The 24414-nt window shown below is 34.6% G+C and overlaps 1 long non-coding RNA gene across 1 annotated transcript in view; it reads left to right on the top strand.

The window, feature by feature from the left end:
• The window catches only part of LOC141493079 (uncharacterized), a 30641-nt gene extending 6578 nt beyond the window's left edge, over positions 1–24063 (top strand). The window contains exon 2 of the long non-coding RNA XR_012470109.1: positions 23752–24063. This is a non-coding gene — a long non-coding RNA (uncharacterized LOC141493079). The remainder of the gene's footprint in view (positions 1–23751) is intronic.
• The last annotated feature ends 351 nt before the right edge of the window (positions 24064–24414 follow it).

Here is a 24414-nt window from a genome sequence, read left to right as displayed (position 1 = left end):
CCAGGACCCATGCCCTATTCACTGCACCATGTAGCTGCCCCTGAGATAATACTTGAAAAGTATAGTGCTTAACAGAGTAGGAATTAATAAATTCTTCTAATCTCTCATCTCTCATAGCTTACACTCCACTAATAAAGCCTTTTGAGAACTTGGATTCACCTTCATGCCATGATAAAGCATCAGAGTAGGATTTTTTAAGTTTTTTTTTTGCAAGGCAATGGGGTTAAGTGGCTTGCCCAAGGCCACACAGCTAGGTAATTATTAAGTGTCTGAGGCTGGATTTGAACTCAGGTACTCCTGACTCCAGGGCCGGTGCTCTATCCACTGTGCCACCAGAGTAGGATTTTAATGGTGTATGTATATTTTTTATATGCCATATTGAACCAAATATTTGACATACTCCAATATGAGATATTTTTGAGGGAGAAACCCAGGATAATATATGTATGGTTTTTTTTGTAACATGTGCATGGCATGGCTTCCAACATTGCAATACCTCATACATCTCACATACTGTGTATGGACATCTATTTATTCCTCAGGTAGATTTTATTTGCTCCAGTCTGCCCTTATACTGACAGGTCCAGGTTCCCAGAGAAAGATCACTATCATAGTGGCTGGCACATATTAGGAGTTTAGTAGATGTCTGTTGATTCTCAGAGTCCAAGGGATATACTGTTATGGAAGGAATACAGTCTCCTTACTTACCACTTTAGTTAAGTTCCCACTTATGCAATGCATTTCCATTGATCTAAAACAACTATTCCCACTGATGATACTGTTAGATGTTTAACATACCCATTTACTTTAGCAGTAAGATAAGAAAAATAATTTTAAAACTATCACATGTAAAATAATTCAGGAATGATAAATACATCACAATCAATATATGTGTTAGTCACATTTTTCCCCACCAATGTTTTAAGTATCTATGGTATATTGTGAACATGAGCAGAATCTGGTAGGAATGAATGAACAAAAACATGAGATAAAACCCGTGTACTTGAGGTTATTCACAACTCTGGGTTTAAGACTTTGATGACATTTGTCCATTCAGGAACTTCTGTATCACACAAAAATGTTCCCTGTCATCATTTCTCCTCTGATCCTCATTACTTTTTTTTTTTTTTAGATTTTTCAAGGCAATGGGGCTAAGTGGCTTGCCCAAGGCCATGTGGCTAGGAAATTAGTGTCTGAGGTCAGATTTGAACCCAGGTACTCCTGACTCCAGGGCCGGTGCTCTATTCACTGTGCCACCTAGCCGCCCCCCTCTCATTACTTTTTAGTTAGAAAAATCTCTTCTACTCTTGAACGGATTCTTTCAATTCACTTTAAAAGAGCAGTGAAAATTGTTTCTCTTTTTAATTTGGATAGCTGTTATTTTATACCAAAAAACTACTTAGCTTATCAGACTGACTATAGAGCATCCCAGTTCACACACCAGGACACTGCTTCATCTGGTCAACTTCTGTTAGAGGTCTTAGCAAAACTACTAAGATTGACTTTCTGGGAAATGCAAATAAATTTCTCCATCTCTTTACTGTTCAGAATTCTCTATCACTCAATTAGATGTATTTATTCCTACACAGCAAAACAGACACAAAACCTTATTTTTCCCCTTCTGCTTTTCCCTTTTCATGGAGAGGGCAGGGATGAACAATGGGTACTTCTGAGAGATTTCATCTTTCTCCAACTCTAGATGGCGCTGAAGAGCAATAGCTGGAATTGAAGTCCTTTTCTAATATTCAACCAATCAAATTTGCAGATGAAGCCTTCTAATGAACTGACTTGGGCTGCTGGTTTCTTAGGTAGTTTGACTACAGTGTCTTTCCTCCTAATTGCCAGGTTGCTTAATTTTTTTCAGTGACTTAAATCAAAATTTTCTGGTATTCACTGACTCACCTTTTCACTTTATGAGGTTAAAAACTCACCAAATTTTTACTATAAAATCAATAGCCCTTTTCTCAATCATTTACTCTCTAAATAGGCATATCAGTTTTAGTTTTTTTGTTTTACCCTTTTAAGTCTTGAAATAGTTCTATTTGAATGGACTTAGGGACAATAATATCTTGACATTCCAGCCATTTATTGATTCTCTAGATGATTTCTCTTCCAAAAATCTTGTCTTAAAAAACTATTTCTTCATACTTATGTTTTCTCAGTTTTTATAAATAAAAATTCTCTTCTCCTTTAAATATAAAACTATTAATCAATGAGACATTATCTTAAAACTTTATCAGTTAATTTAGTTATTTTTCTATATGCATTGTATATTTACATATATGTATAAATTGAATTTTCTCAATAAATATATTTCACACAAGGGGCGGCTAGGTGGTGCAGTGGATAAAGTAGTAGCCCTGGAGTCAGGAGTACCTGGGTTCAAATCTGGTCTCAGACACTTAATAATTACCTAGCTATGTGGCCTTGGGCAAGCCACTTAACCCCATTTGCCTTGCAAAAAACCCCTAATTTTATATATATATAAATATATAAGTTTCACATGAGGATAGGGATACAATTATTTTTCAGTGTATGCTTGTCTATGTATACATACATAAATTTCAGATTTCCATACCTATTTGGCAGAGCTAACAACATGACACACAAAAGTCAATTTTAACAGTTTTAATTTAAAAGTTTTACGTGAACAAAAACAGTGCAGTTAAGATAGGCTATGAACCCATCAACTGGGGGAATATCTTTACATCAAATATTTTTGATAAGTGTTTTTATCCAAGATACATAAGGAAGTAATTAAAATAAATGTATGATAACAAGTGCCAGGACTCAATGGAAAGTCATTAAAAGATTCAAATAAATAGTCCTCAAAGAATTACATACTATTAAAAACCATATGCAATATTGTACCATGTCATTAATAAGGAATGCAAACTAAACTCAGAGGTTTTAGATCCAGCAAATTGATAGTGAAGGAAAAGAAAAGATGGGACTAATCAATACCAAAGGGGTTTGGAAGGATAGGGATATTTATGGTGATATTAATTCTGGTCACAAAGATCTAGACAAAGTCTATTAATTAGGAAATAACTAAACAAGTTGTAGTAGACAACTGTTAAAAATATTGCAAGGATTCCTTATGAAAAAGCAAATACACAGAGAAGTATAAGAAGATTCACATGAATTGATACAGAAGTGAATAAGCAGAATCAGTTGATCTACATTATGGTTACAATAAGCAGAAAGAACAACAATAAAAAAAAGTGCCACAAACTGAATCCTACATAATTATAAAAACTAACTTGGTCCCAAGGAAGAGTTGAGAAAATGCAACTCCTTTCTTTTCTTGTAGTAATGAGGAACTATAGATACAGAATCTTGCATTTATTATCTGATATGCTTGATGTGTTGATTAATTTTGAAGTGCTTTTTAAAAAGTCTCTAATATGAGGTATGGCTTGCTGAGGAAGGATGAGATTCATACAAAATTAGCAGAAAGTTTATCTGTAAGTTTGAGATAAATTTTTTAAAGGAATATACTTATGGACAATTTTATTCAAGTCAGTTTGAGTGGGTGTGAAGTGCAGAACATTTCTGTAACACAAACATAAACATTCAAAGTACTCTTTTTCTTTTAAAAAATTGCCAAGGGTGACTAGGTGGTGTAGTGGATAGAGCACTGGCCCTGGAGTCAGGAGGACCTGAGTTTAAATCGGCCTCAGGCACTTAATAATTACCTAGCTGTGTGACCTTAGACAAGACACTTAACCCCACTACCTTGTAAAAACCTCAAAAAAAATGCCAGCTCATCTAGGTGAGGCAGTTGATAGGTCATTGGTCCAATAGTCAGAAGGACCTGTGTTCAAATATAGGCTCAAATTATTACTAGCTGCGTGAACCTAGGCAAGTCATTTAACCCTGATTATCTTTTAAAAATTGCCAAAAGTCTACTTAAAAAGCCAGAAAACATTTTTTTTTATTTTGAGGTAATTTATTTTTATCTCGGGAGTAAAGAAAAAATGTATTTTTAATGGTTTATAATGGTTACTGAGTAAAATGTGGAAATGAACTTAATTTCAATTGTATATTGTACAAAATAAAATATCACTGAATTTGGACTGATTTGTACCTCCATTTGTATCTCCTCACTGCTGATGAAATTGAGATGTTTTGTAATGAGATCAATAAGATGTCCAAAATTGCTGGCTTCACTACTTGCTTGTGTTCTCAAAGTCAAAGCCAATAATGCACTAGCTAAATGTGACAAACATGCTAGTACACACAGACATGCACATGCACATACAAAGAAATATATTTGTAATACATATATGCATATCTAATTAAATGTATACACATATACACAATGTCCCCAAAATTTGCATTACAATTTTTGAGACATTCTGTATATGTCAGATTTTGCCTAAATATATACCCATGTATCCCAATTAGAAACCGTCCCCCCAGAATGAATATATGTATACATGTATTTATATACAAACATATGTATATATGTATGTATATGTAAATTGTTAAATGATGTAAATATAAGCACATACAGATTTAATATTCCTTTGAAGAACAGTTATATGCAGCTAATATGCAATGTATTCATTATAGGAACACAAGGTCATATGCAAACCAGTAATTGTAGGTTCATGAGATCCGTGAATCTTTATGATGAAACATTTTTCTTCCAACAGAGATGCAGTACTCTCTTAATTCTAAAGAATTTGTTTAGGAAAACTCAAAGGAATATTTAAACCTAAGGCAAAAATGTTAGTTTTTAAAAAAATTAATAACAAGGGAAAGAAAATTATAAAACAGGATAGCCTGTCTAATTAGGAAAGAGTAACTCCTATTGATCAGAAGCCATGCATTTAACATATTTCGTGCATTCCTTTAAAGCTAAAAGTACCATTAACATACTACTTTACTATATTATTGAAAAAATGGTACAGAGACTATAGTAGTTCTCACTTTGGGGTATGTGAATCTCCCAGGGAGATCAAAGAGTTCTGTGTACACCCTACTTCTTAGAGTGTTACTGGGAGTTAGTTACCTTTAGAAAACAACATGTTGTATTAAAGGAAGGTTTCCTCTGAATTGTTTGATGTTCTTTTCCTTAATTGAATCCACCTATCCCATCTGCCACTCTTGCCTCTGAATTTATTTCCCTGATCCATTTGCTTTGAGAATTGTAATTTTGTGGAAAATTTGTTGCATACGTTGTTAAGTTTTGTAAAATACATTAGCATCTGGAAGGCAGGTGTGCAGTCTGTTTCTCCTTATTTGACAAATTTTCATGCCCTCTCCTTGCCACATTTGAGGATGGGGGGTAGAAATAGAATTATGATATTAGAACTACTGTCACTAATTGTTGTGAGAAAGTAATAGGAATTTGGGGCTCTCAGTTACCTGTTCAAATTGATACTTAGTAAAGACTAATGAATGATACATGTTATAGTTTCTGGCTATTGATTAACCTGAATTAAATAACTAGCAGTTTCAGCATCTTGAGTATAATTATAATAATCTAAAACTCTTATCTTCCCCCTCTCTCATTGCTACATTCCTTCCCTCCCACTTTTCTTTCCTTCTACTTTTCTTTCCCTTAAAATCTATCTTCTTAGCTAAGCATTCAACTGAAACTGGTTTCTCCAAGGTTATCATTGATTTCTTAACAGTATTTCTAATAGACTTTCCCCACCCTCAGTTTACTTGACCCCTCAGCATCTTCAGACATTGTCTACCATTCCCTCATAGACTTTTTTCTGTTTACTGTTTCTTGGTTCTTCTTTTACCTGTCTGACAATTCTTTCTCAGTCTTTTTGCTAGAACATCTCCTTGCCCATTAATTATGAACATTCCACAGAGCTTTGTAATGAGGCTTCTCTTTTTACTTTTTCTCCTTTGGTGGGCTAAATGACTTCCGTTGGTTCAGTGTTGAATCTCTGGTTTTGATACATAGTCAGTGATTACCCTTTCTGTAACAGTAGTAGGAATTATATAGCATCTTGACCAGTATGAAATATGATAGTCAGCAGAAAGTAGACCTAGAAAATTTGGTTGTGGAGTTAAGAAAGAATTAGCAGTCTGAGAAGATCAGGAAGCCCAGCTGAACTACTTGTCCAGTAGAGATGCTGTGCTCAGAGAAAGCAATGAAGTACCCAGTATTTGTGGCATCATAACAAAATATCAAGTCCTTTAGAGGTGACCACATGTGGTGGAATAGGAACAGAAAGGTCAGCTTTGTGTATGCCTAGGAATGTCCTGGGGTGCACATGTCTATGGAATCAAAAGGATTTCTTGAATCTTATAGAGTTGCTTATAGAATCACAAAATTTTGTCTTATTTGATAGGAAAAAACATTGGTGATAATATTGATATGATTTTTAAAAACAGCATTCAAAGCAATTTTGAATGGTTCCATTTGCAGATAATATGGTAGGAAGGAGAATTGCCCATGTCTGGAGAACTTTATTATCAATTAATTAAGAAATTGACATTTTGCATTTCAAGTTAATGAAGCAAGAGATATATTTGATTACACATGTATATGTTGAAACTGTTGTTAGGGAATATTTGCTTCTTTTGTGTCTATGGTATCAATAAAATTTCAATGTAATTGATGTATTTTAAAAATTTTATTAATGGGCTCTCTACTGATAGAGTTTGATGTTAGGATTACATGTAAGTCTAAAAGCATAAGTTTAAATTGTGACCTCTTATGTGATGTGGAAGCATTATTTACCTAACAGAAATCATTTATATTGACAAGCATGATTAAGTAGTAATGTACAATTTTTCAAGTTTGTTATAAGAGTAATCAACTTTATAAAAATAATCCATGAAAAGAAAGATTCTTTACAAAATTATATAGTGATATAAGTGCAAAACTTAAAGCATTTTTAAATTCTTATGAAACTTTCTGGCTTTCTTGTGTTAAGTTATTTGAAAGATACTTATTCTAAAAAAGATGAAATTGTCATTTTTCTTATTAATAAAGATGAAGCAACCAAAAAATCTTTTAGAGACTTGTGCCAGGGTTCAAGTGATATTTCTAAAAAGCTGAATACTCTATATCAATGCAAAGTCCTCAGATAATACTACAGTCAAAAAAAATAAAATTTAGTTGAGTGCTATAAGAGAACGTAATAAATGATGCTTGTAGGTTCTGAAACATCGGTCTTTCCAAGCATCTCATATTTTCTGGACTTTTTGGTTTCTCTCTCATCAAAGTCCAATATAGACTATTTACAATCCTCAGGTCCTTTGACTGGGAACAGAATTTCTTCAGCTCAATCAACTCATCTGAATTTCCAAAGACTTTTCTTCTTAGTATTTCAAGAACAGCAAATTGTCTGTTTGGCTCTTTATGGAGGCAGGGTTGATCTCAAAAGGAAATACTCCATTTTTCACTGTGTAACAATTTTTAACAGCTACATCAATTTTTGCTATCCCAATTTCTGACAGAAGTTCCACATACCACTTTGATGTCAGCTGGTAATGTGACCCCATTTAGAGTCATGATGAGATCCCCTAAACCAAGTCATGACAAACTCAGATATAAATGGCACTAATAAATTGTACATCAGAAACATAGTGATTTAGAAAACAATATATTAACATTATGTATGTTTTCTTGAATTTTTTTGTTTTTAAATATTTTCCATTTACATTTTTTCCCTTAATTTTTGTAAGGCAATGAGGTTAAGTCACTTTCTCAAGATCACACTGTTAGGTAATCATTAAGTGTTTGAGGTCAGATTTGAACTCAGGTCCTCCTGACTCCAGGGCTGGTGCTCTATCCACTGCGCCCCCTAGCTACCCCTCCAATTACAATTTAATGTAGTTTAGCATTCTAGATTATTGTGAATCAGGATGTGTTCAACATCTCTGCCCCACACTCTTCTTTTTACCATTCATCTTACACTTCCCCAGAAGATCCTATATTCCTGGATGCCATGGAGTTTACTTTGGAGCCATGATTATAACAGATATCAAAATCCTGAGGAAATTGAACATCAGGAAGAGACCCAAAAACTTAGATAGTTTTAAATATGGATTGCCATGGACAAATATACTTGATATTAGTTCAACAGAACAAGAATGGTTAGTAGGCTTGTCTTATGATAGTAAGCTAAAAGAAGAATTTGAATTTGGAAAAATATTATGCTTTGGCTGTGATGAAAAAGGAGTTTTCTGACTTATCAAAGTTATAAAACAACTTCCTACCATTTATAGGGTCTTATTTGTATGAAGGAGAATTTTCTTTTGTAATTATTGTAAAGATAGAATATCAATTTTGAATAATTGTTAAAAAAGATTATGAATAATTATCATAAATGATAGAATATTTTTAAAAGTTTTATACTACTCATTACATTAATAACATTTCCATGCTTTTTGTAAGTTCAAAATATCAAAATTATCACAAATTTTATCAATAGCTATGTATTATTGTATACTTAGGATCTGAATTAAAAATTGGAAAAAATTATTGATTTTATTTGAATAAAATATTGGCTAAGGAAATTATTTGCATTGATTATTTAAATGGAAAAATGTGGGCATTTAGTAGTCTTTTTTAAAAAAAAACAAAAAGCAGAGACCATTGCTACAAAAAGTTTACACATTTATTTTATAAGGAGGTTGGTAAAAGTTCATTTTATTATTTTCTTTTATTATTGGCTATCATTTTATTAATGAAGAATTCAATTTGAATTACCTATATAAGCCAGGTATATGAAGATTTTCCTCATGTGTGATTTGGACTAGATGACAACTGAGTTCCTTTTTAACATCTCATATCCTTTGATTCGTGTAATTGCATGTCCTTGGTCACAAAAGAGATATGGCATCCGAGTGTGGATTACTAAGGGCAAGCCCATCATCTTTACTGAAGAACCTAACAGGCATTCCTTAGCATAGCAAATAACTTATTATTTTCACATACAGAGACAGTATATTAACATTGTCTTTGTGTGACTAAAATTAATGTAAAGTAATCACTTTGTGTATTTTGTGAGTGTAATTATAAAGTGATAATCAGGTAATTATATCTATCATACAAGGTTTCCTCTTCACTGCCACTGAAAATGAACATAGTAGGCATTTGCTTTTTTCCCTTACCAACTGAAAGTTTGATCAATATTGTGATATCCATTTCATAGGTGAGGCGGGGGGAAAATCAGTCTTTATGAGACTGGAAAAGAATGAACTATTCATTAAAAACTCAGCTACTCATGGTATTGTGCTAGGCATAAAGCTAAATTTAAATCACAATAAAACATGGTCCTTATCAATTCATAATTTATAATCTAAAATTACACAATCCCCGGGACAAGAGTGTGTGTGTGTGTGTGTGTGTGTGTGTGTGTGTGTGTGTATGGGGCAAATTCAGAAAGAAAAGAAGGGATAAGTGATCACAGGCTATTTGTAGAAGTAAGCAGCCCAGCTGTGAAGTTTTGTCTTTTGTCTGTTCTTATCTATACCCCATCCCCCCCCCACACACACACACTCCTGCCCCAACGATGCATGTGATTGCAGATCATTATGGTACAAGCCAATTTCACAGAAGGATGGGATAGGACTAACGATTGAAAAGCAACAATAGCTGTAGTAAGATACCCTTCCAAAATTCCCCCTCCCTCTCTCCCTCTTTCTTAAACAAGAAGGTAGAAAAGCTTGTGGTTTACATAGGTGATTCATCTCGGGAAACTCAGTTTCTTGATAAGACACCAAGTGCAAATTCACAATGGAAATAATTGTGATGCAGGTTGCATGTAACATATATATCTAAGCTGGCAGACTTCCTAAGAAGCACCATAGATCTGCATACAGAGAAGATAGATATTTTGGGTCATGTAAGATATAAAATAGTCTCAATATACAATTTTACTAAAATTCAACTCAAACACCAATTAGGACAGATGTTACCTTATGCTTGGCTTAGAGTGGAGATGCTGACATAGACATCAGTCCAGAAAGGTTGGCAATGGACAGGTTTCTATAATAGATTGATTAAGCAAAATGTGATGCTTAGATTGTGCTGAATGGACAAATAGTTCAAAGGATGGAACCTAGAGAGGATGAAGCCACACTGTGGGACATTTACCTACTGATAAGGTCCAAATTGCCTGTATTTAAGGACCAGCAAAACAAATCACAAAGGATTTGTGATTTCACTAGGCTTTCTCCAAAGCATAGTAGATCACAACCTATCTATGACTTAAAGTAATAGATCAAGCAATCAACTAACATTTATTTAAAATTAGCCTTTGTATTAAGCAGAGGGAATATAAAAATAAAAATAAAACAATCAAATTGTACACTCACAAAAATCAATCAAATTTGAACCTTTATTATGCCTAACCAACCAATCAATAAACCTTTAGAAGAGACAAAAGACAACCTCTTCCCCTAGGAGCTTACAATCTAATAGGTGTGTGATAGACTGCAATGTTTTTATTCTGTGGAGGATAAAAGATAAATATATTGGTATATGCAAACTGGTACCAGGTGATTTTAGCGGGAAGGGAACTAACAGCAGGAACTGAGTCTTGAAATAAGGGATTCAAAGAATTAGAGGTGAGGTAGGAGCAAGGGTATGCTGGAATCATTTGGCACAGATCTGGAAAGCTGATTGTTAACTTTTCAGTGTGAGCATATAAAAGTTCCAGAAACTAACATGATAGTAGGCAGAGCAGCTCAATTTGTTACTTTGTTGATTGCTCAGACTTTAGATCAAAGAGAGTGTTTAAGAAAATGTTAATAATGCTTTTTGAATTCTTCTAAGAATCTATTCTCAAATATTTACTAAGAACAGGGGTCTAGGTAGCACAGTGGATAGAATTCCAGCCCAGAAGTTAGAAGACCCAAGTTCAAACTTAATAATTGGGCAAGTCACTGAATTCTGTTTGCCTCAGTTTTCTCATTTGTAAAATGAACTGGAAAAGGGAATGCCAAACCACTCCAGTATCCCAGTATCTAGAAAATTCCACAAGGGGTCACAAAGGATCTGAAATGACTGAATAACAAGATCAACAACAAAACACAAGAAGAATGAAAAGGTAAGAAATAGGCATTTTGTGAAGAGTTTTCAAGGCCAATGAGAGTTCAGAGGATTCTAAAGGAAGTCTCCAGAGTTTATTAAGTATAGGAATGAACTTCACTTTGTAGCTATGTGGAGAATGGGTTGAAGTTGGGATGAGCCAAGGCAATAAAACCAAACAAGAAATCTTTGCAGTGTATAGTGTGCAGGGTTGATAGGGACAAGAACTGAGAATGACTACTGAGGAGAGGACACATGCCAGAGATGTTATGAAGATTTAACAATTGATTGGATATCATGGGAGTGGATTTTGCTGAGGTTGGGAAGTTTTAGGGAGTTGCTTTTTGCATATAGATGCTAAGTGATTTCCCTAGAGTCAATCAATGAATAAGCATTTTTTATATCCCAACCTAGAAAATTTGCTAGATGAAGTAATTTCCCCACCTTAAAAGGGTTTATATTTGATCAGAAGAAGTGACATGTACAAGTATTAGTAGAAACAAAACAGATTTAAAATAAATGCAAAGTAATTTGTGGTGGAGGGATAATATGTGAAGGAAGCTCAAAATTCTAAGAGATGTGAAGAAACAACAGCTCAAACACCAGCTAAGGCAAAAATTCCTGTGCAAAAGCATGGTGATGGGTGATGGAATGTCCTGAATGAGAAACAGGAAACAGGTCATTCTGACTAGACAAGTAGAATATGGGAAAGGGATGTAAATATAAGATCAAATGTTTGGTTGCTTATGTACAAGAGGGAGTTTATTTTATCAGGTCTGATGACTCTTAAGGGGGAAGGTGCTATATGCTCATCACCTTCAGGTAAATCCCCTACTTGAGGGCCTGTGCTCACCATCATCCACCTTGGAGAAAAATTCCTTATTAATTTTTGCCAGTTATATACTATGTGAAAGTCAATTCCCAACCTGCCTTAGGGAGTAATATGTAATAAGACTGAAATATGTAATCTGGAGCCTGATTGTAAAGGCTTTTAAATGCCAAACAGAGAAGTTTGCATTTTGCCATAGTGACAGTGGAGTTTTTTAAAAAAAGGTCCACAACCTATGCTTTAGGAATATCTCTTTTGCCAATGGTGTAGAGGATGGTTTGAAAAAGGGATAGCTAGGGTGGTGAACTAGGGTGGTGGCCATATTATGTGTGAGTGAAAAGAAATAGACAAAAATTCAAGAGAAATTGTGAAGGAAAAGTCAACAGGACTTTGTAATTGAATGGAAATAGGATATGAGGGAGATTGAGGAGTCAGGGATAACTTTCGAGTTTATGAAATTGTATGACTAGAAGGATGGTGCTACTGTGAACAGATAATGGGAAGCTATGAAGAAAGAAGAGTATAGAGAAGAAAGTGATTTCTGTTATGAATGTGATGATTTTGAGATGCCTAAGAGCTATCCAGTTGAATAAATCTAGTAGGCATATGGTGTTGCTTATTAAATATCAATCAAATTTGAACCTAGATCTTTCTGACACCAAGCCCAAAGTTCTTTCCACTATATCGCTATATCCATGCTGCCTCTGGTCAAATAAAATATTCTGAAAGCATCTGTAATATTGAAAATTCTAATCTAATTGGTTAACAGCAAGGAATAATACTTTGTATATACATATGTTTGCACAGATACTTTGCAAATAACAGATTAAAAATAATATATATGTATATACACATACATGCAATATATATTCATTTATATGCATATTTATATATATATATACATATATTCATTTATAACTATTTTTCTCGGTTGCACTATTCCAGATCTAAAGAATACAAAGCAATGCTCCATCTCAACTTTTTTACAGGTGCTCTCTATTGTTTTTTCCATTTAGGATTAGCTAAATTTTCATATCCTTTATACATTCAAGGAAAGTTTACCTACATAGTATACAAAGCATCATCATTGTTATAATATACATTTGACCTCAGGAGCTACAGAAATTCTCATTCCCATTTTGAAGACAGGAAAACTGAGTTTGAGTGATTAATAGCCTATTGAGTCATTTTGGGATCATCTCTTGGTTCAGTAGTCTAAACACTTTAACCAATGGTTTTGAACTGTGAAATTCTGATCTATTATGGGCAGTGTGAAAAAAAAAAAAACAAGTTACTCCTGTTTGTATAATTTATATTACAAGTATCAATCTCTTGCTTTTAGTTTGGTTACATTTTTGGTTTTTTTTTTTTTTGCAAGGCAAGTGGCTTGCCCAGGGCCCCACAGCTAGGTAATTATTAAGTGTCTGAGGCCAGATTTGAACTCAGGTACTCCTGACTCCAGGGCCAGTGCTCTATCCACTGCACCACCTAGCTGCTCTATAGTTTGATTACATTTGAATAGGTAATCAAGTCAATATCAATTGAACCTTTTTTAATAATTGTTTTTAAAATTTTTTTTATTTATTTTGAATTTTACAATTTTTCCCCCAATCTCGTTTCCCTCCCCCCACCCTCCAAAGAAGGCAGTTTTTTAGTCTTTACATTGTTTCCATGGTATACTTTGATCTAAGTTGAATGTGATGAGAAAGAAATCATATCCTTAAGGAAGAAAAATAAAGTATAAGACATAGCAAAATTACATAATAAGATAAAGGTTTTTTTTTAAAATTAAAGGTCTTTGGTCTTTCAATTGAACTTTTAAAGAGAGGAGGCATGGTATAAAGAATGAATAAAGCGCTAGACTTGGACTTAGAAAAACTTAAGTTTAAATCCTGCCCCTGTCATTAAAAAAAAAAGGTGACCTTGGACTAGACATTTAACTTCTGTGCCTAGACTTCTCCAACATAAAATGGAACCCATTGGCTTCAAAAGTCCCTTGCAGTTCTAAATCTATAATCTAGTGGCAGGATTTCTCTCTTAAGAACTGCATCTCAGTAGTTAATACCCAGGATGTACCTGGCATGTTATTTTGATAACAAAAAGGGTTTTAAAAATAATTATATTGGAAAGAAATGGAGGAATAAGGAGGAGAAAGGACCCTTTGAGGGGGTAGATAGGAGGGTGACAATACAGGATGATGAGGTGAAACTGTTCCACTCTTAAGAAGCAGCATAATGCAGTTAAAAAAATAAGTTGTGTATTTAGAGTCAGCAGAGACCTACTCCTTATCACTTTTGACTTTAGTTTCTTTATCTGTAAAATGGGAGTGTCAGATGATATTTAAAACTTCTTCTAGTTCTAAATCCTATAATTTTGTCATAAACCTTATCAGCACTAAAGCCAGGCTCACCATCAAGACACTCAGCAGGCTCCCATTAAGCTGCTGCTGCTGTGTAGGTGTATAGGGTCAGTGTGTAGACGAAGGAAGACTTTATTGCAGATGGGGCTAAGTCTAACTGATTTGGGAAGCCTTGCAGTAGCATCACTTGCTTTTGGAGAGTGAACTCATACCTAAGCTTCTTCTTCTTCTTTTTTTTAATGTTTATTCTTTTTCAAATTCTGCTTTTTTGTTGTTGTTGTTGTTTTTAGTTTTTGCAAGGCAATGGGGTTAAGTGGCTTCCCCAAGGCCACACAGCTAGGTCTTTATTAAGTGTGTGAGGCCGGATTTGAACTCAGGTACTCCTGACTCCAGGGCCAGTGCTCCACCTAGTTGCCCCCATACCTACGCTTCTTACCTTGCTTTGTTGCACTGTCCAGATTCCTGGGAGCCTTCCCTAAAAATAAGTAAGTTTCTCCTCAGATATAGCTTGTGATATGTAGAGAAATTGTGTGAATCTCAGTTCCAAACCTCCAGGTCATCTTGTGGTCTGTGGCTAACCCTAACCCTGTCTGCTGGGTGAAATGGAGAGGTATCAGCCTTCTAACATTGGTAAATTTTTGATGACAAGACCTTTCTGAGTCAGCCCAAGGTGCATTTCTACTTTGATACCTTCTGGGGACTTTGTGACAACTTCATTGGTGGAGAGAATAGAGATTGACATCTTTAGATATACCACTAGTTGTTTTAACCCCTGTGAGCTTGTTTCCTTATTTGTAAAACAGAGATAATCCTAGTTGTCTTGCCTATCTCACAAAGTTGTTAAGAGTTATATAAATGTAAGCTCCATGTGTTATTATTATATTATTATTTATTATTAATTATTATTATTATTATTATTTATTATTCTCAATGGTATATTGGTAAATGTTAACCAGTTCTCTGGGGAGAAAACTATGTGCATGGTACCCTTTTAAATTTAATATGCATTATTAACATTTTCAACATTACTTGCTTAAGTCTAGGTAATCAACAAAATAATAAACCAATCCCAGTTTTGTGGTATTCGATAATTTTTAAGGTGTAAATGATTACCATTGAAATGTTAACAATTAGTTTCTGGGAGCTGGTTTGAGGCAGCTCCAACATATCTCTAATTATACTATTTTACTTTTGACTTCTTGAGGCAGCTGGGTGTGACCTTAGATACTAACTTTGTGACCCTGGACTAATGACTTAACATCTTCTAGTCCGTCTTCCTTTTCAAGTTGTGACTAATCTCCTTTTACATTTCTACTATGTTGGTACAGGCTCTTATTTGCTCATTCTTGAACTATTTAAATTGCCTTCCAATTGGTCTCCCTGACTAAACTTTCTCCCCACTCCAGGCTATCCTCTACTCAGTTGCCAAAGTGATTTTCCCCTAAAACCTAGGCCTACTCATGTCATCCCCCAGTTCAATGAGTTCCAGTGAATCCCAGTTACTCTAGGACTAGGTAGAGTCCTCTGTTTGCTTTTTAAAATTCTTCATAATCTGGACTCTTCTTACCCGTTTAACCTGCTTATGCCTTACTTCTCTCTATGCATTCTACAATCCAAGTACACTGGTCTATTTATATAGTTATTTGAACATGACACTATATTTGTCTCTATGACTTGGCATTAGACGTTTCCCATACATAGCATGTTCTTCTCTCTTATCTCCACCTTTTAGTTTCCTTGTCTTCTTTCAAGACTTAGCTCAAATCCTCTATTACTCAAGAGACTTTTCCTGCTCTTTCCTAATGCTTTCTCCTTTCATAGTGCCTTAATCTGCTCTGTAAATGTTTTGTATATACCTATATATTTAATTGTTTCCCCTCCCTTAGAATGTATGTTTTCTGAGAGCAAAGTCAGAGTTGGTTATTATTTTTGCCTTTTTAAATATTTAGCACTTATATAATACCTAATGATAGTAAGAATAATTTCTGATAGCTTACTTTATTTCATTTTCAATTGTGAACTTAGCATTTTCATTTTTGATTCAAAGAATTTAGTTTACCTTTTTCTTTTTAAAAGACAGATTGTCATTACTTATTAGAGAAATGCAAATTAAAGAATCTCTGAGGTACTACCTCACACCTCTCAGACTGGCCAATATGAGCAGAAAGGACAATGATCAATGTTGAAAGAGTTGTGGGAAATCTGGGACACTATTACACTGTTTGGTGGAGCTGTGAACTCATCCAACTTTTCTGGAGAGAAATTTGGATCTACGCCCAAAGGGCAACAAAAATGTGTATACCCTCTGATCCAGCAATACCACTACTGGGTCTATACCCTGAAGAGATGATGAAAAAGGGTAAAAACATCACTTATACAAAAATATTCATAGTAGCCCTGTTTGTGGTGGCAAAGAATTGGAAATCAAGTAAATGTCCTTCAATTGGGGAATGGCTTAGCAAACTGTGGTATATGTATGTCATGGAACACTATTGTTCTATTAGAAATCAGGAGGGCCAGGAATTCAGGGAAACCTGGAGGGGTTTGCATGAACTGATGCTGAGTGAGATGAGCAGAATCAGAAAAACACAGTACATCCTAACAGCAACATGGGGGTGATGTTCAACTTTGATGAGCTTGCTCATTCCATCAGTGCAACAACCAGGGACAATTTGGGACTGTCTGCGATGGAAAATACCATCTGTATCCAGAGAAAGAACTGTGGAGTTTGAACAAAGACCAAGAACTATTACCTTTAATTTAGGGGGGAAAAACCTGATATCTTATTGTCTGATCTTGTTATCTCTTACACTTTTTGTTTCTTCCTTAAGGATATGATTTCTCGCTCATCACATTTAATTTGGATCAATGTATACCATGGAAACAATGTAAAGACTGGCAAATTTCCTTGTGTGGGAGGTGGGGGGAAGGAAGTAAGATTAGGGGAAAAATTGTAAAACTCAAAATAAAATCTTTAAAAAAAAGACAGATTGTTAATTATATAGGTTTTTTAACTATAGTGTTTTGTTTTTCAGTCTTTAAAAACCTCTTCTTTGATTTTTCAATTGTTTTATTGGGAGTTTGATCTTTTATTGGCATTTTTTTATTTATTACTTTTCTTTTGCATGCCAGATTCACTGACTTGTTCTTTCTTTCTTTTGTTTCTTTTTGAGATATAAATTTCCCCTTAACTTTGTTTCATCCCTTAAGTTTTGTATGTTGTTCCATTGTCATTTTGGGGATGAAATCTTCTAATATCTCTATGATCTGTTCTTGAGCCACCATTTTATTTAGTTTTAACTAATTTTTAATCCTTTCTCCCCTGACCCTTTGTTGTATGTAATTTTTATTGCACTCTAGTTAGTAAAAGATGTGTTTGGTACTTCCATTTTTCTGCATCCATGAGGTTTTAAAGCTCCCATACATAGTTATTTCTTTTAGATGCCAGGCACTGTTGGAAATATGGTTCTTTATATTCCCATTTAGCAATCACCAGAGGTCTAACATCTCTAAATTTTAAAAAGTTCTATTCTTATCTTTGACTCCTCTCTCTCTCTCTCTCTCTCTCTCTCTCTCTTTCTTTCTGGATATATTTGTTTATATCTGAAGAAGGTATACTGTAGCCTTCTACTATTAGGCTTTCACATTTTCTTTCTTCCAGAAATTCTATTAACTTTTCCTTTAAGTATTTAAATACATTTGATGCATATGTATTAAGTATCAATATTAATTTGTAATCTAAAGTGTTTTTAAGGACAATGTGGTTTTTCTGCTTGCCATTTTTTATATTTATTGTTACCTTTTTTGAAGAAATTAATATTTTTTAGTTAATTTGAAGCATAATAGAGTTTGCTCTGCCCCTTATTTTAACTTTCTGTGAATCTTTATGTTTTGATTATGTATCTTATAAATAACATATTGTTGGATTCTTCTTTCTAATCTATTCTGTTATCCTTTTCCATTTTATAAGTGCATTTTGCCATTTACTTTCATAGTTATGATTATTAAGTAGTGCTTCCTTCTTTTTTGCCCTTTTGTACTTTTTTTTCTCTATCCAAAAATGTCCCTTTCTTTATAAAGGAGGTAGTAGAGAAGTTTACTTAACACTTGCCATCTATAATTGAAGCAATCATTTCCTACCATGTTGCCCCTCTTCCTCTTGTCCCAGCCCCAATCATTATTTTTTACCTTTTTTTCCTTTTAATTCTCCTAATGCTCTGCCTCCAATATTAGAATTTGTTTTGCTTTTAACTTCTCTCTCATCTATCCTATCTTTCCACTATAAACTTCTTCTGACCATTCCCTGTTGAATTTAATGTATTTCTACACCAACAATTCTTGTTCTTTCTGCTCTGGCCATAATTTCATTTAATGTTACATTTTGTATCTTTTATTTACTTTCTTCTAGGCATTTTGGTAGGCCTTGTGGCCAGAATATTATTTTTCCTAAGACTTTATATGAATTTATTGCTGAGTTGCTCCCTTCTGTTTTTGTTTCTTGTTCTTCTCTCAGTCTATAGTGTATTTTCATTGCTTTTTTTTGCAAGGCAGTGGAGTTAAGTGACTTGCCCAAGGTCACACAGCTAGCTAATTATCAAGTGTCTGAGGACAGATTTGAACTCAGTTCCTACCAACTCCAGAGTTGTTGCTCTATCCACTGTGCCACCTAACCACCCCACACTATTTTCTTTCTTTTTTTTAAGGTTTTTTGCAAGGCAATGGGGTTAAGTGGCTTGCCCAAGGCCTCACAGCTAGGTAATTATTAAGTGTCTGAGGCCAGATTTGAACTCAGGTACTCCTGACTCCAGGGCCAGTGCTCTATCCATTGCACTACCTAGGCACCCTGATAGTACATCTTGATTGTGATCTTGATTCCTTCTAGGTGGTAAAGGGGATAGAGCTCTACATCTGGAGTCAAGAAGACCTGAGGCAAATCGCTCAACCTCTTTCAGCTTCAGTTTCCTCATCTATAAAATAGGAATAATAATGCACCTATCTCACAAAGTTGTTGGGAAGATAAAATTATATAATATTTGTTAAGCTCTTTGTAAACATTAAAGCACCATATAAATGCTGGCTATTATCAATATTTTTTATTGCTATTAATATAGTTCTTAATCATTATATTGATTAATTATATTATACATTCCTTATAATTCTATTAAATAAATTAATATGTGGTTATAATTATTAAATTAATTAATATTATTATCACCTTATATGAGCCTGTCAGACTCCAACCAGATTTTGATTAATAAATTTTTTATTAATAATAGGAGCAATAGGTCTTCTATGAGACTATTGGTGTTTAGGTGCTATCCTATTGTGACAGTGGTGTGGACTGTCTGGGTGGTGCTTCTTGGGTTTGTGAGCTAGATTACCCTTGCTCCTGCTATGCTTCTGGCAGGGCTGGGAGCTTATTGGGCTGCCTGGGAACTAGTTTGGCCCTCTTTTCAGTTGTGCTTCTGGAAGGGTTATTTGAATTTTGATCTACATTGTCTCCTCTGCTGTTTAGACTGTCTCCTGTGCTCTGTGTGTGTGTGTGTATGTGTGTGTGTGTGTTTTTGTGTGTGTGTGTGTGTGTGTGTGTGTGTAAATATGTATTGGATTATTTCTACTTCTAGGTTCTCCAGGATTCTGGAAGTATTTGTAGAGTTCTGAATTAAATGGAAGTGCTTATAAGATGTTTCGCTTTGGTTTTCGGGATCATTGTTCTTTCTGGTGACTCTTAAGAACTTTACTGAGGTGTTTATCAGGAATCTGGGATTCATCGTTTCCTAAAATGATATCATCTTCTCATAGTCCTTATTGATAAAATTTATGTACAGAGTTTTTCAAGCCTTAAATCTGAAAGTTTTGAGAATCATCATCATTGTCATCATCATTATTAACTTTATCATCACCATCATTATCTTTATCATCATCATCATCATCATGTCTAAGGTTCTGTTCTAGGTGTAAAAATTCAAAGACAGAAATAAAACAGTTTCTGTCCTAAAGGAATTTACATATTAATAAGCATTATTTGTTGAATGAGTATATGACAATGATAATAGTTATAAAAGTTGATATTTATATTCTGATTTAAGGTTTGCAAAGATCTTTACATACATTATTCTATTTGAGCCTCACTTTGTATGGTAACTTTTGTCATCCTGTTTTTATAAATGAAGAAACAGAGGTTCCAAATTCAATGACTTGTCTAATATCTTTGCTAGTAAGAGTCTAAAGCATTGGAAGAAAACTAGTGGACCCTGATGCCTTCTTTCAAAGCCATGTATTTTCCTCTTCAGTGATGGCTCCATATTTCTGTTGTTACCCCCTTAAGTGACTTGCCTCTAGGGCCACACATCACTCTTGGAGCTTGGTTTGTTTTATTTGGAGGGTCACAAGAGTTGCTGTAGGATGTTTTATTCATTTTAGAGCTATAAAGGGAATATTTTAAAACTTTCCTGACTAATAGGAGAAGCTGAAGACCAACCAGAAATCCCTGACATGTTGAGACTTGAATGATATAGTTGAGATAAAATAGAAGACAACTAGAGAACATAGGAACATAGGAACATAGACCCAAAGCTGGAAGGGACTTTAGAGATACCCAGTTAGGAGCTTCTCAATTATGCAGTGGCTGGAGCACTGGATCTAGAGTCTGGATAATATGAGTTCAAATCTGACCTCAGACACCTACTAGTTATGTGACCTTGGGCAAGTCACTTAACCTTGCTTGCTGTTTTCTATTCTGTAAGATGAGTTGGAGAAGGAAATGATAAACCATTCCAATATCTTTGCCAAAAAACTCCAAATGGGGGGTTATGAAGAGTTGGATGTGATGAAACTATAACATAAGTCCATTTTGCAGATGAGGAAACTGAAGCCCATTGAGATAAAGTGATTTATTTATGGTCATATAGTAAATGACAGACTTAAGACTTGAATTCACTCTAAACCCAGTGTATTTGGAGGCAGCTAACAGCTTTAATTCAGGGAAAGAGGATGCAAGGACAGCAAAGGAAACTGTCCAAAAAAAACCCACCTAGACCTGGAGTTAGTGGGAACAATACCAAATTATATAAAAACTATATCAAATTAAGTTACTAGGGAGTTCTATTAATTGGAGTCAGTGGGGAAAGGGGACATAGCCAGGGTACAGAGAATTGGGGTTAATTGACCCAGACTGAAAGTGAAAACTAATGAATTTCAGAGTCTAAGCTGTTCATCTAATCAATTATGTATTCTCTGTTTTATGGGTTGTTTGGCCTTCTCCATCCCCACCTCCTTTATAGAGGCATGGATAAACAACTCCATACAGCTGAATGCAGGGCTAGATGAACCAGATGTCCATGCCTATATTATGGAGAACAACTTTCCCTTCCTCTCTTCTCTCCATTCATGATTTAGTGTAAGTTCCTTGCAAATTTTTCCCCTTGGGATTTATGTCTCATTTTTTTCCCCGCATTTCTCAGGAGGGTAGAATCTTGGATCAGAACTCTGTCTGTGTCCCTGTTGGTAGAGAGAGGGAAATGGAGAACTAAGCTCATATGGTCAGTTGGAGGGAAGTTTGCTAGTGGTTTGCGCCTTCCCTATGTAACCCAGTCACATAAAACTTCTTGGCCAAATGATTCCTGCTCTTCATGTGTTCTGATCATGTATTCTCTACGTGTAAGCCATTGATTGTGCATAGACTGGGTTTCCCCCTCATTTAATTGTTATTTTACTTGATTAAATGTCTTTTGTTTCAAATTAATTTTAAATGTCTTCTGGCTAGTAGGGAAAAGTAAAAAACAAAACCAAAACAACCCAATTAGAACTATTTGAACTGTTTTTGAATAGGTACTAAACCATAGCTTAGATGGTTCAAGTGATTAGAATGCTGAACCTGAAGTCAGAAAGACCTGCTTTCAAATTTAGCCTTGGACACTTACTAGCTCTGTAAACCTGGGCAAGTCACTTAGTCTCTGTTTGCTTCAGTTTCCTCTACTGTAAACTGGGGATAATAATGGCATCTACCTCAAAGGGTTATTCTGAGGCTCAAATGAGATCATATGGTGCCTGGTATATAGTAGGTGTTAGATAAATTTGTGCCCCCTTTTCCCACAGAATGCTTTAAATTTAGCATAGTTTTTCCGTGTTCTCATATGTGATCCTAGCTCCATTAGAAGTCAATTTATGGATTTGTTAACTGGAAAATGGAATTGGCTTTTATCAAATCCCTTCTTATCTCATTCCCCACAATGACTATTCCAAGCCCATCTCTCTTTTCAAGTCCCCAGTTACATCTTCTTAAATCTTAAAGCAGTTATAATAGTTGTGTTTCATATCCCTTATTATAAAGTTAATGTTGGAAATTGTGGTTTCCTATATAAATTTTATATTTGCCCCAGAGTCTAGCAGAGTGCAATGAGAACAGGAGAGGAAGTTGAAAAATTAATTGCTGAACTAAATTGAATTTATTCATATTAAATGAATTATAGGCAAAGTTACACCAAATTGGAGGTGAGTATACTAGTAGGTCAGAAGAATTCTGTTCATAGAATGTACTTTAGTTTTACCAAGGCATTTGACAGTCTTTTATAATATCTTTGTAGAAGAGATGGAGAATATACACTTGATAATAATATCTATAGGAACAGTCTTACTCAGATGAAAAACTGCACTCAGGTTGTTGAGCAATGGATTATTGTCAGCTTGGAAGGAGATCTCCAGTGAAATGCCACAGGACATTGAAGGAGCATTTTAACTTTTTTTATATCATTTGGATGAAGTCATGCTTATCATATTTTCAGATGACACAAAGCTTCTAGGAATGAATTACTAATAAGTCAGATGACAGAATTAGGATTCATAAAGGTCCTGATAGAGTGGAAGGATGAATCCAAACTAACAAGATTCAATTCAGTAATTACAATAAATTATAAGGTACTATATTCAGAAGTAAAGTATCAATTGCTTAAGCACAGGATGGGGAAATCATATTTAATAGCAGGAGTGTGTGTGGGGTGTGTGTGTGTGTGTGTGTGTGTGTGTGTGTGTGTGTGTGTGTAAGACTTTGAGACTGAGGAAATGAAAATAATGTACTGATTTCATTAGTGGGAAAGGTGGGTGACTGTGACTGCAGAATAGTGTATACACTATAAACTATCAGATATGGTGAATGTATTTGTAGATTTTGATGAATTGTTTTCTTCTTTGAAAAATGGCAGACTCAGAGGAAGTAATGTGAGGTGGAATTTATTAGGAAATTAATTAATTGTAAAAAAGATATAAATAAAACTTAAAAATGAAAATTGTGGGGAATTTGGTTGACTGTAAGTCTAATATTAGCCAATATTGTTAATTGTTAATGTTGTATTAATAGAGATATAGAATTATAAACTTCTATTTGAAAGAGATCTTAGAGGTCATCAGTGTCCAATTCCTTCATTTTAAATTGAAAACATTGAGGTCCAGAGAAGTCAAATTACTTTAATTAATCTAATTCAAGTCCAAGTCTTACTAGATTCTGTCTACTGTAATCCACTGATTCTTTACCTCTTCTATTGTTCATTACAGTGCAGAGTCTCCCTGGATTACTCAAATGCCATCCGAGCCTGTCACACAATATGGCAAGACATATCAACTTGGAAAGGCTTCAACCACAGTCCTGGCAGGAGCTTATGCCTTATCCTGGGAGCAGTTTAGCAAAATTCAAAGAGGTTCTCCTTAAGAAAGCTGATCATAAGTCAATGAATGTCTTTCTTTGGCCACAACAATTCCTAAAGATGGCTGCCCAGAGGATGGAGTGGTACAAGATAGGAAGAACCAGGTTCTTACTTCCATGGATGAATCTTCAGACTAATTAAAGCATAGATTCACATCCAATGATCAGGTCTCATCTAAAATAGTATGCTTATTTTACAATATCATATTTTAAAAGGAACAGTGATTAAAATAGAATATATCCTAGAGAAGTCTACCAATATGAATGGGGGTTCTGGAAACTAAGTCATATAGGGAAGATAGAAAGAATTTGAGATATTTTTACTGGAATGAAAGAAGGAAGAATATAATGAAGAATAAGCTTAATACTATCTTATAAATATTTGAAGTACTGTTTTGTGGAAGATGAGAAAGACATTCCAGAGAGTAAAAATCAAAGAAGTGGGTGGAAGTCACTAGAAGACAACTCTGAACTTATTGCCAGGAAGAACTTCTTTAAAAAACAGAGCTATTTAA

Source organism: Macrotis lagotis, chromosome 7 (assembly GCF_037893015.1).
Source record: "Macrotis lagotis isolate mMagLag1 chromosome 7, bilby.v1.9.chrom.fasta, whole genome shotgun sequence".
Classification (NCBI taxonomy): Eukaryota; Metazoa; Chordata; class Mammalia; order Peramelemorphia; family Peramelidae; genus Macrotis; species Macrotis lagotis.
The sequence above is the reverse complement of the archived record's forward strand: the minus strand, read 5'-3'. Positions and strand labels throughout refer to the sequence as shown.